Raw genomic sequence first — 16782 nt, 5'->3', positions numbered from 1 at the left:
TCACAAATATTATAATACAGAAATTTTAATTTTATCTCAGCAATTTTAGTAAAATGTATTCTCAGAGGTTGTCACCATAGAAACACATTCCTCAATATTGTGTGTTTTTGACTGAGCTTCGAAAACAATGGCACTGTTCGGACAAAAAAAAAAAAAGACTTTTTCCCTCAAACAATACATTTTTCTTCTTATTCTGCTGCATACACTCAGAGCTGTGAGGCCATATTTTCTAGTATCCTGAGAACCTGCACCTATATTATAAATTAAGGGTTGCTTTAGTCATTTTAGAGATTCTCTGTGGAGAATAACAACTCAAATTTTCTCTTGTGTTTGCCCAGCAGTTCAAAGGAAAAAGCAAATTAACTGGAAAAATAAAATAGCTTTTCTTCTTCTCCAAATGATGTTTCTAAGAATATTAGAAAGTTCTAGTAGTTGGAGTGGGAAAAAGGAAATATTACAACAGAAAGGTATCTCTTCAGTTATTGAAATTTTTTCTTTCATATTTGTGGAGAGTGACAATGACAGCGATGACAACAACAGACAGTAAGTGCTCACTGAGTGCCATTGTATGTGCTAGGGACTCTGTAAGATGCTGAGGAGTCAATTATGAGAGAAAGCAGACAGTCTCTGTGGCATCACAGCCTTAAAAAGTCCAAGGTACTTTCATTCGATGATCTCAGATATCAAAATTCACAAAGCAATCAAATCGTTTCCCAACTGACCTACATAGTTTTAAGAGTTCACTTGTTTCCCAAAGTAAAATTTGTTGTTGGCTGTTCCCAAAATGTCTGCTAAAAGTTTGAAAACCAGTATTTTTGCCATTTTAATTTAAGGATATTGCCAAATACACACACAAACAATTTTTTAAGCTCTATTTTGTGTTTAGAAAAGAAGAATAATTGTCCTAAATTAAGAATACCTGACAAGGGAGAAGAAAAATGGAAGTACTAATCATTCATTATTAACATGAGGGCTACTCTTGACTCTTTCATTCTTACAAGTATTCCATTGGCTTATTATATTACTCCCCTAACAGTCATTATTCTTACTGATGCGGTACTGCATTTGTGTTTACCACAATTGAAAACTGGAGGATAATTCATCTACTCTGATAAGTTGCATCAGGAAGCTACAAGGATCTTAGTAATAAAAGAGTTATTACTCTTAGATTAAGTATTATGGTTGTTGTGTATGAATAAATACTGCTGAAACCTTTCAGCTTCTGACTGCTGTCTCACAATATTCAGAAATTTCAGTTCTCACTTTGGTATAACAATAACTCATAAAATATCGCTAGTCTTTTTTGAATCTTATTTTTTGAGATATCAATAGCTTGCTAGCTGGTAAGATATAAATATACCAAGTTTCTTTTAGACCACTTAACTTTAGAGAAATAGATTTGTTTTCTGTCTAATTGTGTAAATAACCTTTGTGTTACTTAATCTTTTTTGTAACCCTGGAGGTGTCTATACTATTAAAGAATTAAATTCTGAATCATGTAACTTCCAGGGACTATTTGGCCAGAATTTACTGACTAAATAAAAAATCTCCACCACAATCTTATAACTTAGTCCTCTTAGCTCATACCTGTGATTTCCAGAAAACAACTTAATCTCTTCTTTTCATAATGATTCATTCAGGCTATGTTTATCCTCTCACAGGAGTTACAAGACATTCTTTATTTTTCTCTTTAGACCATTTACATACTGAGAAACCTTAACACTGAAACAATATTTATAAAAGGGAGAGTTCTTCAAGGACCTGTGACAAACAAAAATTTAAAGTTCATCCATAAATCTAAGTGCTGTCTTATATGTACATGGACACCAGAGCAACTGGAGATGCTAAGAACATAATTACTATATTATTAATTATTAATGGATAATATAATATAAAAATGTGTCTTGAATAATTTTCTGTGTAATATTTACTCACAAAATAAATCCTTATCCAAGAAATTAAGAAAAACAAAATATTATTTTCAAATTGTAAACACCTATTCTTTTTTGTAATATATTCAGAGAAATAATACAATTTAATATTAACATAGATATTGATACTAATACACATATTGATACAGAAATATATAGTGTTACCTTAGGGAATTCATATTTTCATACCATTTATTATCATGCTCAAAAATATGGATAATCTACAAATTTGATCCATTAGTTTATTACACAAACCAAAATTAATTATATTCCCATTAGGTATATGGCTCATATACTCATATATGATAGAGAAAAGGCACAAATAAGATGAATGAATATACATTACAGCATATTTTTAGGCAAATTTAAAGATAAGATATTTTTAATTCTCTGATTTTGCACTTGATTTCCATTCTGTCTATTGTGTCTCATATCTCCAATACCATTTCTAAAATGCCATTTACCAGAAGCAGAGAGTAATCTCTAGAGTTCCAGGAAATTTGAGGCCACACATGAAGTAGATTTTCTTCTTCCCCTTAAAAGCCTTCATTAGGAGATTACCACTTGCATGCTAGGTCTGTTCCATCAGGCATATTGGCCACTGGTGTGGCTACCAAAAGCAGTTTGCTTATCAGTCACTTCTGAGCATTCTTCAGGTCATTAAAAGCCATCAGAACATGATGTTGCAGAGCAACCTGGTTGTTGAACATGAAATTTTTTTTAAAAATTGCTCTGCTGTACATACTCTACAGATAATTATTACAGAAATCCATATTGTGGATGGTTAAAAAAAAGAGGGTGAAAAGTGCTAATATCTTTCCATAAATCAGCACCGTATGTCACCAAATAAAATTCCCTTTATTAACAGAAATTCTATCTAAATCTTTTACATAATGTGCCGGAAGCTAACTCATGAGTGGTTATGGAAAGCCACACAGCTGGATGCTCCTTGCAGATCTGCTGAAGTATGCCTCCTTTAATCAACGGCATTTGGATCTTCCTTTAGAAGCCTTGCAATGATTTAAAGAATTTGACCACAGCAATTACCAGGCTGACACATCACACAGTTTCATTAAAGATCCTTTCACTGCTCATTAGCATTAGACAGACATTACATAAGAATTCTCTATGATTACTTAGTGGAATTTTCTTTTTTATTCTACATGTTTCCAGTGGTTTATACTATCTGTCAGAGATTATTGTATAGTCTTGGTGCTGTGTACTATATTAACAATGTGACGACTCTCAGGAACTTGCATATCCCTAAACATGGCACTGATTTAATAAACTGTGTGACATCATAGAAGACAACTTTCACGTCAGTATAAGATGGCTTTTACTTTCTAATTGGGACTTATTCTAGAGTTTTTTGATTGTAGGGGAAAACCATGACATTTTTCATTCATCCAGAAGAGATTATTAACTTTTTAAAGTAATAACATTTTAACAGAAATGTTGTCATATGAGTTTCACTTTCCACTACTTTTAACACCACAGATAAATTATGTTTACAGTCTTTTATAGTTATTATCATTCATGCACACTGAAAGCTGTTATAAAGACTTTCTTTGTGATTGTCAAATATCCAATCAGTCCTGGGTTTGCAAATCTGATCTCTATGGCAAAACTGTTCATTGCTAAGTTTAAGGCCAAGGTTTAGACTCAACTGGATAGAGAGTCCTTCCAATGAGAAAGTTCCCACTTTCTGCCTTGTGAAGTTCTAACATGGACCCTAGAGGAAGGCCGAACATCTTGATCAACAGTTCCACTAAGACCATCCAAAGTGAGAATGAAGTAACACCTGTAAAGGAAATCAGGGCTGCTGAAGAAGGGGGAAATGAATACTGAACAGGCAAAATAGCAAAAACTAATGGACATTTCAAAACTAAAGTAAATAAGTGCTTCTGTCTGGCATAGTTATACTTTTAGGTTCTCTATAAATAGGAAGAGCCATTATAATTAGTGTTTTAACAATATAGGCCCTATAGTCAGATATACCTGCCTCATATCCTAGCTCTACCTCTTCAAGTTATAGAACTTTGAGCATGTTTTATAATTTATCTATGCCTCATTGCATCCCATTGTTAATTTCATAGAACTCATCATGAAGATTAAAAAACTATATAATTCCAAACATAGCATGAGCTAATTACTATTACTAGTATTACCTACTATTATTAGAGGTAACACTTATGAAGTACTTTACACCAAATAAGCACCCAGTAAGTGCTAGCAATAGTGACAGTGAAAGTAACCATTATTATTTTTATTAACCAACAAAATATATACTGGTACATCAAAAGGGTATTTTTGCAAATAAGAACTGGACAAGGAACTTCCTTCGGTTAAATAAGAATTTAAGTATTGGGACTTCCCTGGTGGCGCAGTGGTTAAGAATCCGCCTGCCAATGCAGGGGGCACGGGTTCGAGCCCTAGTCCGGGAAGGTCCCACATGCCGCGGAGCAACTAAGCCCGTGTGCCACAACTACTGAGCCTGTGCTCTAGAGCTCGCGAGCCACAACTACTGAAGCCCGCACGCCTAGAGCCTGTGCTCCTCAACAAGAGAAGCCACTGCAATGAGAAGCCCGCACACCACAACAAAGAGTAGCCCCCCACTCACTGCAACTAGAGGATGCCCGCACACAGCAACGGAGACCCAATGCAGCCAATAAATAAATAAATAAATTTATATTTAAAAAAAAAAAAGAATTTAAGTATCATAAGTTGCACATGCAAAAATTGTACAATCAAGTTGGATGAGATGACCTTGTCTTTACAGAATAACAACAGCTAACATTATTATTAAAGCTACCTTTAAATAAGCACCTATTTTGATCCAGACATAATGCATAATACTATCTAATCCTGAAAGATAATAGTAATATAGAAAACAATAATAATATCAGAACTGCCCAAGGTAGTGAGCAAAAGAGGATCCAGATTTTTCTGGGGCCTGAAGATTTTAGTATGGGAAGCTAAAAAATAATATAAAATTATGAATATATAATTAGGTACAGGGTCTTAGAAGGATTCTCTATTAGCCACTTGGTTAGTCTGCCTCTGAAAGGGAGTACTATCATTATCATAACTTTACAGATAAGAAACATAAGACGCCCAGTGTTGAGACAGCTTGATCAAAGTCACACAGCTGGTGAATGTTAGAGCTAGGCGTCAAGCCTGATATTGTGTTTTCATTTTGCAGATGAGAAATCTCAGTCTCAGTGAGTTTATGTAACCTGCCAGAGATTGCAGAATTATTGAGTGGTGTGGGCAAGATTAAAACCCAGATCTGTCAAACTCTGAAGTCCATACTCTCTACACTAAGCTTTTGATGCCAACTGGTGAATAATTCTACCACAAGATACTGAATATTTTTTTCAGATTTTCATTGCTTTTGATCAAAGAATCAAACGAATGAGACTTACCCTGGACCCTGAAGGAAATAAGGCTAATTTCAAAGGTGAAGTTGCAATTTTCTGAGGACACTTTAGCAGAGGTTATTTTTGATATGTTTTAACAGGTATCCTTATATCTCTTATTTGCAACATAATTTTATATCCACCAGTCATCTGTTATGTTATAGAGCATTTGAGATTTCTAAACTAAAAGTTCCATATTAATTTTTATCCTAAGACTGAGTTTTAAACAAAAAACCCACCATAATATAAATAATCTATTCTTTGGGGATATAGGCAAGCTTTATTCCAACTTTAGAGTTCAAGAAATTGTTCTTTTTATTTGGTTTCATTACTAGAACCCTCCATAAGCATCCTTCTCCCCTGCATAGTACTGTGTATGTAAAAAAGTGAAATTGATGGTTCTCCCCTTAAGAACATAATTGAAAAAGTGAATTCATGCCAAATGTATCTTAATATAATATTTTGAGGCCAGAATAAAGTTGGTGGGGAATGTGAATATTTCCATAAACTTATTTCCCATAGTGTGTATAGGCATTTAAAATTCTTATATAATTTGACAAGCTAGAGGAAGGTGTGATAGGAGTCTGGTATTCCTTTATATTCATGCGCCAGTAGGGTGTACATCAGATAAAGAGGAGATTTTAGAATTCATCAATTAGGGACTTCCCTGGCGGTCCAGTGGTTAAGACTTCGCCTTCCAATGCAGGGGGTGAAGTTTCGATCCCTGGTCGGGGAGCTAAGATCCCACATGCCTCGCAGCCAAAAAAACAAAACATAAAAACGGAAGCAATATGGTAACAAATTCAGTAAAGGCTTTAAAAAATGGTCCACATCAAAAAAAAATCTTTAGAATTCATCAATTATTCAACAATTAGATTGATATGAAACAGTAGCCATAACACTTCAGGTTCTTTAGTAGGTCTTGGTAACGCTTTAAATCATTCTATGTTTTCCTCTCATATCACTCAACACAAATATACACTATATTTATAGGTGTAATGTTAATCAGTAACATCCCTGAACTATTAGTTCTAGGAAGAAACTTTTATGGTAAAGGTGGTGTAGCAATGATCTCATGCCCATGGAATTCACTGGTCTTACTTTACACCATATTGGAATTGTGATGGAATGAGACAATATAATCTTAACTAAACATTTCAGTCAGGTGTCGGTCTGTGATTTTTTTTTTTAAACATTTCACAGAAAAATAAGAAAACTAAAGACACTGTAGAAAGTTTTTTATTAAGTTAAAATTATACTTTTAAAATAATCACTTTTATTCTGAGATTATGTTTTTCCTTCTTTTTAGGTGTTAAAATATTCTTTCCTTTATGTGGCTAAAGTGAATGGAAAAGTTACTTTTTAGTTGCTTTCACTTAGAAAATTTTAATGTTAACATTCTCTGCAAAGCACCTAATTTTTAAATAAAATGTTACTTGACTATAAAATCTAAAAATACAGGAAACCAATATTACATAGAAATTAGTATGCCATATATTTTTGGTTAAAGTAATATGTGTGTACCTTAAAACCCTTAGTGAAATAACCCTTCTCAAAAAAGTAACTAGTGCCAGATAACTTCTGTTAGTTTTCTTTCTAGTATCTTCATATGGATAGACAATTACATGGATATAGATTTGCCTTCATGAACTGCAGTGCTTCTGCAAGCACCATCATTGGTGGATTTATAGAATTCCTTGTTCACTATTATGTTAAACTGCACAAAATCATCACAGGCCAGGGACATATTTTATAACAAAGGAAGTGTAGCAATAAGCTCATGCCCATGAAATTTACTGAGCCTACCATATGTCACATCTAGAAGAAATATGCTTGATAGGCAGCGGCACTTTGGGGAATCCAGCAGGAGGTGAGAAAGAGACAGAGACAGGTTAAGAAGAGAGCGGTAGGGAGAGAGAGGAGAGGAGAGAGATATCAAGGTATGGATCCCCATGGCTGTCTTTTGTGAGGCTGCCTTGAACTAGTTATGTCGTTTACCTAAAGGTCACTTATCATCAAGGTGGCTCCCCTCAAGGTGGTCTGCTCTATCATGACTCACTTCTGGATTTTAGTTTCCTCCATCCCTTTGATACTTTAGGCCTAGGGGTACTGATAACTAAGCTGCTGTTAGGTCTGGATCCCAGCACTATATTAGTGTTTCCACCGACCCCCCCAAACCTTTATAATTAGTACTTTGGAAATAAACTCTTTTTGAATTATCTAAATGTATGTGAGTCATCTGTTTTCTGTAGGAACTCTGACGATCTATTTTCATTTCACCCTAAGAGTAGAAAACACTGAAGATAGAGGAGATTCAGGTCATACACACAAATACAGACACATGCATAAAAAAATAGAAAGCAGGAATAGAGAAAGCAGGGCAGAGAGACAAACCCACAAGTACAATACTTCACAAATAGAAAAGAAACTATTAATTGTATAACATATAATTTGTAGCAGCAACTTTGTACAACATGTTGGAACAATAGATGAACAAATTAAAAAAAAAAACAGTGAGATAACACATAAGAAGATAGAAATTTTCTGCTGAAAATGATTCATATAAAAGAAAAAGACATTACAACTCAAATCAGCATGTGTAAAGAATAACACATAATTAACAAAAAAGAATCAGCAACAATTGATCAATATCTGAAACAAGGGACATCCTATCAGGACAGTACTGGACTAAGAGTACTTCAGTTTCTTAATGTGGACAAAACTGTAAAAGAATATAGATTATTATATTCTCTGGTATAGTATTAATTTTGAATTAAACATTATTGACTACTGTGACTATTGTATTGTGATTATTAACACCTCTTTTTGCTTTTAACTTTGTTTTCATAAGGTTCCAAATTTTTAAAAATTTAGATATTGTGAGGGTAAATAGATAAGTAAATAGTGTTCGGGTTAATAGATTTATCATCTGAATTGGGTTCCTGACCACATTGTGTTATAAGATGTTGTATTCTAGAACGGAGTTGGAAAGGGAACTGATAGGATTATCATGAAGAATATATTTTCTTAAGACTTTTTACCAGTGTGTAGGTATACTGCAAGCTACTCATAAATGGCAAAACATTATTTATGGAAAAATAAACAAGCTCCCTTTACTCTATTAAATGATAAGAATTTGCCTCTAATATTGAAATATTACATTTCTCTAAGAGTCCCTGGCCATATTCATTTCCTATTGCACTTCATTTTTTGCCTTTCTGGATACATAAAACAATAAGATAAAACAAGTTATATTATACAATTTCATTTATCAGGGTGATTTTTTATAGTTTTTAAACCAAAGCATATTTATTTTCCCTTTAAATTGGTGTTGGCCCTATTGAAACTAGTGCTTGTGAATTTTTTATCTTGAACCAAAATATTTTTCCTTTATCATATCTTTGAAATAGTTACAGACTTACTGCTCTTATGGCAGGAAGTTTCAAAGTCAGTTCTGCTATGCAATAGATTTATTTTTTTAATTGAATAAACTCAAAAAAATGATTAAACCCTACAATAGCTCCATCTATTATACTATGTTCTGGGTGGGAAGAGCTCATAATTAATAAGAGAGTAAGATAATAATTGTGGCTTTGAAAAAGCAAGGTATGGTGCATACTGAAGATATTAGTGAAAATGGTAATAGACAAAGAAAAATATGTATCAATATAGATATAGATATGGGTAGAGATATAAATATAGAAATAGAATTTTAATATCAGCTATTATTTGATATACTAGATTGTATAAAATTAAACTGCAACTTTCTGCTATTTTTTATTATAAGTTTCTAGAACTAAATAAATAACATTGACTTCTTCAAAGGTCAAACTAAAGTAGACAATATCAATTTTAACAGAGTTAATGAAAGAAATATCTTACTTTTTAGTCAATGATTGTTACAGATGTATTAATAAATTATTGTTATTAAGTAAAAAAATGAGTCAAGTTTCAAAATTATATTGTAGTTTGATATTCTAAGTGAAATTACTTGGAGAGAGAATACTAGAGAAAAGGAACAGAGAAGACAACTGGGTTAGAGGCAACAAACTTCACAGGGCTCTCTGAGGAAGAGTCGGAGGAGAAAGGGAAGTAAAGCATTTATCTTGCTGAGTTTTGACTACTAGAAAATAGTCATGTAGCCAATACTCAAAATTATTTTCTAAAATCTCATCTTATAAATATTTTAAATCTAAGCAATCACATATTTTATGCATAACTACTGCTATTTTAAGAACCTGGGATGTCTCAGATGCTGTCTAGTTTAGAAAGTAGGAGGTTATAGTCATTATCAACTTCACATTAGTTAATCATCTACATATGAAGAACAGAATTATTTGTCAATTTTTATACTTTTTACTATCTTGTAACTTCTCCCCTCTTTAGAAAAGAGAATGGTGGTTTGCATTCATGTTTTCTCCAATTGAAAATATTCTTTGTGAAAATTACTGTAATAGGAACATGTGTTTAAATTGCAAGGCATTAATTAAATATGTCACCTTTACAACTGACTTAACTCCTCTACATCTGATTCCTGCATTGGCTTACTCAATATACATGCCAACTCCTGTCTAATGTAGATACTAAAAAGGTTATATTTCCTAGATTCCTTGAAACTATTTTTTCCTTAAATAGATCAAGTAGAAGCCAACTGTTGGTCAGCAACTTTCTGCTTCCTAGTCTTCAGCGAAGGTAGTAGGTTCATGGAGCCATCAGTTCTGCTGCTCCAAGACTAACCAAAGTAATGTGATTCTAGAATCAGTGACCAGATTTCCCAGATTTGTGTTTGTTACAGATGGAACCCTCAGTGGGCTGGTGCTATGGTGTTTTGCTGGAAGTGATTCTTAGGAGCTGAACTAATAATTGATCCTCCAGTCCTTTCCATAGTTTTGTAACCGCCATACTCTGTATTAAGTCTCTTTGTGCTTAAATCAGATGGAAGGATCACCATTATTCTCAATTGAAATCATACTAAATATTAACTCATAGAGCTATTATGAGAATAAAACGTAGGTGATCATATAAAGCAATTAGGATAGTCAAGTGTTTGGCCATCAGTAAATGTTAGAAAAATTAGTAGAGACATATCTTAATGAATAGATTTTATTTTTATAAACATATCTCTTTTTTTAACTGAAGCAAAATCTAAGATACTTTGTATGTTTTGTCAGAATTTTGAGTTAAAGAAAATTTCCAAAGTCAATAAGCTTTTACTTTTATTTGTATAATTTTGCTTTTTTTAATTATGATCTTTGTTTTTACAAAAGCCAAATGCAAACATAGCCAAGACAATCAAAATATTGAAGAATCAGTCTTTATGGGTCATTGCTCGCAGGGTCAGTAATTGATTTAGATTGTCAAAAGATAAATTGAAAAGTGGTTTATTTTTGTAACTGATCAATGTTGCTTCACAGTAATTCATTGATTTCACCATACATATCCATACTAATATATATTTTAAAAATTTGGAATTGTTTCAAACAATTTTATTGACTATTTCTGTGCATCTGACAAAGAATTAAAAACTAATGAAATAGTTCCAATAATTGGAGGAAAATAAATAAATAGATGACCTTATGTAGTCTATTTCTTAGAGATAAGGGCTCAAGAAAAATGAAAAATAAAAGCCAATTGCTAAGTTATGCAGAAAATAACAATTTTTTTACATACTGTAATATTGAACAGTATAAACACACACACACACACATATGAATGCCGCCTTGTGTATACATATATTCACTATGTGAACATGAGTTATGGTCATGTAAGGAAAGAACTGAGTTCATTGTACCCTTCATCTCATGCTATAATATTATCATCTATGCAGGGACTCTCCCTTGATTTCCATTTAATCATTTTCCCTTCACCATTGGTTCCCCCTCCATTCCCTCTTCCTGTTGCTGTCCATTTAATGTATATGGTGTATGTCTTTAATATGCATGTACTTTTTTTTAATGGTGTTATTTGGTGTATGTGCTTTTAGTTTGTATAGATGATATTCACCTACAAATATAATTTCTCCAATTTTTTCATTCAACATCATATTCGAAGATCTTTGTTGTATGTTTATATAGTTTTTTGTCCTAAATTCTGCACAGCATTCCACTAGAATTAATTTTTCATTTTCCTTTATGGACACATAGGTGCCCCCAATCTTCTGCTCCCACAAACTGTCATGCAATAATAAATAGTGACACTGCCCGTTGGTCACACACTCAGTAGCAGGATTGCAGTGTCCTAGGAAACACACAATCACAATTCCAATAAGGATTGGTAGCTTGCCCTCCATAACAGCTCATCCAGTTTTCACTCCCATTAGCAAGATAAACCTGCTCTCAAGTCTCTACATTCTCACTAACACTTGGTATTATCTCACTTGCCTCCTCTTCCTGAATTTGAATGTGGAAACTTCCTTCAGTCAGTGTGCTGGAGCAAATCAGAATGTAGGGCTGAACTCTTGTTTCCTGTCCTTATGGGATCACTGCTCTTCACTGACCAATATTTAGTTAGCGGAAAACCATCATTTAATATATTTTGATTATTTTATTTTTTTAAGTTGTTTCAGGTGAGAGGATAAATCCAATGTTAATCAATTGTGGCTGGCTGTAGAAGGGCTATTTTTCTTTAAATTTTTATTTTGTATTGGTGTATAGTTGATTTACAATGTTGTGTTAGTTTCAGGTGTACAGCAAAGTGAATCAGTTATACATATACATATATCTATTCTTTTTCAGACTCTTTTCCCATGTAGGTTATTACAGAGTACTGAGTAGAGTTCCTTGTGTTGTACAGTAGGTCCTTGTTGATTATCTATTTTATATATAGTAGTGTGTATATGATAATCCCAAACTCCTAATTTATCCCTCCCCCCCACATTTCCCCTTTGGTAACCATACATTTGTTTATAAAGTCTGTGAGTCTGTTTCTGTTTTGTAAATAAGTTCATTTGTATGAACTTATTTACAAAATCCCCTTATGAAGGGGATTGCAAATTAAAACAACAATGATATACTACTACGCACCTGTTAGAATGGCTAAAAATTTTTTTAAAGTGATTATACCAAATGCTGGCAAGGATAGAGAGCAAAAAGAATTCTCATTCATTGCTGTTGGGAATACAAAATGTTACAGCCATTTTGCTGCCAAAGTTTGGCAGTTTCTTACAAAGCTAAACACTGTCTTTATGATCCAGCAATTGTGCTCCTTGGTATTTACTCATATAAGTTGAAAACTTACGTCCACACAAAAACGTGCACACCAATATTTATAGCAGCTTTATTCATAATCGCTCCTAACTGGAAGCAATTAAAATGCCTTTCACTAGGTGAGTGGATGAACAATTGTGATACATCCATACAACTGGGTGCTATCTAGCCATAAAAAGACGAGTTATCAAGCCACAGAAAGGCGCAGAGGAAAGTTAAAAGCATATTTCCAAGAAAAGGAAACCAGTCTAAAAAGACTATGTATTGTATAATTCTAATTATAATGACATTCTGGAATAAACAAAACTATAGAGAGATTAAAAAGCTCAGTGGTTATCAGAGGGTGGTGACAGATGGGAGGGATGACCAGTTGAAGCACTGAGGATTTTTAGCGCAGTGAAACTATTCTGTATGATACTCTAATGGTGGATACATGGCATTATGCATTTTCAAAACCTGTAGAAGTGTATAATACAATTGTGAACCTTAATGTAAACCACAGACTTGGTTAATAATAATGTATCTATATTGATTCATCAATTGCAACATGTACCACACTAATGCATGGTGTTAATAATAATGGAAATTATTTGTGTGGGGTGATATGGAAACTTTCTGTACTATCTTCTCATTTTTTCTGTAACTCTGAACTCTCCTAAAAAGTAAAGTCTATTGGGCTTCCCTGGTGGCGCAGTGGTTGAAAATCTGCCTGCCAATGCAGGGGACACGGGTTCGAGCCCTAGTCTGGGAAGATCCCACGTGCCGCGGAGCAGCTGGGCCCGTGAGCCACAATTGCTGAGTCTGCGCGTCTGGAGCCTGTGCTCCGCAACAAGAGAGGCCGCGATAGTGAGAGGCCCGCGCACCACGATGAAGAGTAGCCCCCGCTTGCCACAACTAGAGAAAGCCCTCGCACAGAAACGAAGACCCAACACAGCCATAAATAAATAAATAAATACTTAAAAAAAAAAAAGTAAACTCTATTAATTTTAAAAAGTCAATCAATAAAATTATCATTTCAAGATTAATCTTTTCCACTGAATTATGGTATTTTACTGAATGGTGGATTGTCACCAAGATATTGAATGGCATTATTCATAATTTTTATTGATTATGTGAAGTAGTGAATATTGAGTAACACGGTGACTGTGTAACTATATGACTTTTAATTGCAAAAATTAAATTGTGTGTTGTATGTGTTTGGAACAATGAGGACTTCACAGTCATGTTACTTTGCTCTGTCCTCATCATTGCATTATTCATTATTTTCATTAATATCATTGATATTGAAAACTTGACCTCATAATTCACCCTTTCTAAAAGGACAGTGGAAATATTAATACACTAGATACCAAAAAAAAAAAAAAAATCACAATTTAATGCAATCATGATAGGCTGAAAAAAATGGACTGTCCACTATGAAACTAACAAGGGTGCATACAAAATGTCACATCAATCACAGAATTATATTATAAGGGAGATTTAATTTGATAGTAGTTCACACTGGAAAGTAAATGTTAGAGAGATTCTTAGTTGAACGCAGATTCAATATAACCTGTTTGTGACGAGGTTTTTATTGGGTTGGCCAAAAATTTCATTTGGGTTTTTCCACGCCATCTTATGGAAAAACCCAAATGAACTTTTTGGCCAAGCCAATATTTAGTCTGCCTTAATTTCATTTTTATTCTGTTTTATTTGAAAACAAAGGGAGGAAATAAGCCAACTGTGAACTCCAGCTGGTTAGACTGCATCTAGAGTACTGTGCTCAGTCCTTGTTGCCTCGTTTTAAGAGGGCCATTGACAACTGAAAGCATCTTGAGAACAGGTAAGATGTTGAAATATGTAATATGAGGGGTGAAGAAACTTGAGAATTTTTAAATTCTCAAGAAAAGCATAGATAATCAGTTACAGTTACCTTTAAATATTTGAAGGCTCCCTCTAGGAAATAACATTTCCTTCAGTCTTACAGGGAAACTGTGAGCAATAAGTGAAAATTACAGGGAAACAACTCTTAACAATTTTCACTTAAGATAACATAAGTTGTTCATGCTGAATTTGATTATATTAACAAAACATTAAGATACTTTACCTGGTGTTTTTTATTTGAAACATAATTAGAACCCATCTCTATTTTTATGAAACATATGTAAAATCAAATGATGGAAATCTTGAGAGAGAAACATACAGTTTTTTGCAGCTAATTACCAATTATGAAATTATAAACAAATTATCTCAATGTCTGTCCATATGAAAGACTGTCCTTCTTGTAATATTTAAATTGACTAGTTTTCTTCTTTCATCACCAAATTAGTATGGGCATATTGTCTCAAGTGAAAGATGCAAAAATGTGTGAAGATAACTTTAATGATCTCCAGTCATACATCTCCTTTCCCACAACCTTGAATTAATAAATTTCAAATGTCTTTTGTATATTATTCCATACTCCCTCTATATTCATATGAATATATTAAATACATGCACATGTAGAAGTTATTCATTTCTTTTACAAAAACATGGATCACAAATAGTACATTGTAATGTAAAATAAAATCTCTTGATAAACGTATTAACCATTCCTCAGATCAGAAGGTTTGTTCAATCTTCTTTCTATTGATGGATATTCACACCTTTTTACTTTTTAGTTTTATATTGCAGTCATGCTGCTTGCCACAAACATCTTTGTATATGTGTGTATTTAGTTACTATTGCTTTTATTTTTATGTGGTATTCTGTAGGAACATTTTTAAAAGTGGGAATGCTAGTTTAAGGATTATGAGTATTTCTTTTGTTTAATAGATATTACAAATTACTTTTTAAAAAAATTGTAGCAAGGCTTGCAAGAAAAGGAAAGAGAATTTCATTTCCCTCGTCGTGTTATAGCACTGGATATTACCAAATTTTAAAAGTTTGGTAAATCTGAAGACAAAAATATTATTTAATTGTTGCTTTAATTTGCATTCCCTCGAGTGAGGTTGAAAATATTTTTTTTATGATGTTGTTTGTTGTTGTTATATTTCTTCTTCCGTAAATTTCCTGCTGTATTAGTTAGGATAATCTAGGATATGCTGATAATATATTAACCCAGAAACTTTGAAGGTATAACACAGGAGAATTTTATTTCTCAATCATGTTACATGTCCAAAGTGGATTAGCAGCAATCCCAAATCCACGGACTGAAAAATGTTCTTCGATGTTGTATTTGAACCACCTGCAATATTTGTTCCAAGGGAGCTTCCAAAGAAGCAAAGAATTTTAAAGGAGGCCTATCAGCTCATAGCAGCCTTAGCTTCCAAATAATACCCATCACTTCTTCTTACACTAACTAGTCCCATAGCACCAATCTAACTTTCAGTAGGGCTGGGAAGTACAAGCAAGCTGGGTTTAGTGAATATTTGATAGCTACTAACCATGTCTACAACAACTGCCATTTTTATAACTTGATATCTGTCTATTCTTAAACCAGTTTATCAGGGGTATTTGTAGGAGATATTAACTTTTCATAGATTATGTTAAGATATACTTTTTTAGTCTATTATTTATCTGTCTTAGTCTTTAGCTATTTTGTGGTATCCTTTGCCGTACAAAAAAATACCCTCCATTTTTCTAAATACTATTACTCTTGTACAATATTTATTCATTTTCTTTACATTTAAATATTTACTTCATTGATACTGATTTTTAAATAATGAAGTAAGAATCTGGCTGTTTGCCTCTTCAATAAGTGGTGCTGGGAAAACTGGACTGCTACATGTAAAAGAATGAAATTAGAACACTTCCTAACACCATATACAAAAATAAACTCAAAATGGATTAAAGACCTAAATGTAAGGCCAGACACTATCAAACTCTTAGAGGAAAACATAGGCAGAACACTCTATGACATAAATCACAGCAAGATCCTTTTTGACCCAACTCCTAGAGAGATGGAAATAAAAACACAAATAAACAAATGGGACCTAATGAAACTTAAAAGCTTTTGCACAGCAAAGGAAACCATAAACAAGACGAAAAGACAACCCTCAGAATGGGAGAAAATATTTGCAAATGAAGCAACTGACAAAGGATTAATCTCCAAGATTTACAAGCAGCTCATGCAGCTCAATAACAAAAAAACAAACAACCCAATCCAAAAATGGGCAGAAGACCTAAATAGACATTTCTCCAAAGAAGATATACAGATGGCCAACAGACACATGAAAGAATGCTCAACATCATTAATCATTAGAGAAA

The 16782-nt window shown here is 33.2% G+C and overlaps 2 protein-coding genes across 7 annotated transcripts in view; one reads left to right on the top strand and one right to left on the bottom strand.

The window, feature by feature from the left end:
• The window catches only part of GULP1 (GULP PTB domain containing engulfment adaptor 1), an 812392-nt gene that overhangs the window by 763799 nt on the left and 31811 nt on the right, over window positions 1–16782 (bottom strand). The gene's annotated exons all lie outside the window — the stretch shown is intronic.
• The window catches only part of TFPI (tissue factor pathway inhibitor), a 104059-nt gene continuing 101548 nt past the window's right edge, over window positions 14272–16782 (top strand). Inside the window, exon 1 of the mRNA XM_059928317.1 lies at window positions 14272–14377. The gene's annotated coding sequence lies outside the window, so the exon portion shown is untranslated. The remainder of the gene's footprint in view (window positions 14378–16782) is intronic.

Source organism: Balaenoptera ricei, chromosome 7 (assembly GCF_028023285.1).
Source record: "Balaenoptera ricei isolate mBalRic1 chromosome 7, mBalRic1.hap2, whole genome shotgun sequence".
Lineage (NCBI taxonomy): Eukaryota > Metazoa > Chordata > Mammalia > Artiodactyla > Balaenopteridae > Balaenoptera > Balaenoptera ricei.
Note: the sequence above shows the minus strand (reverse complement) of the source record. Positions and strands in the feature narration are given on the sequence as shown.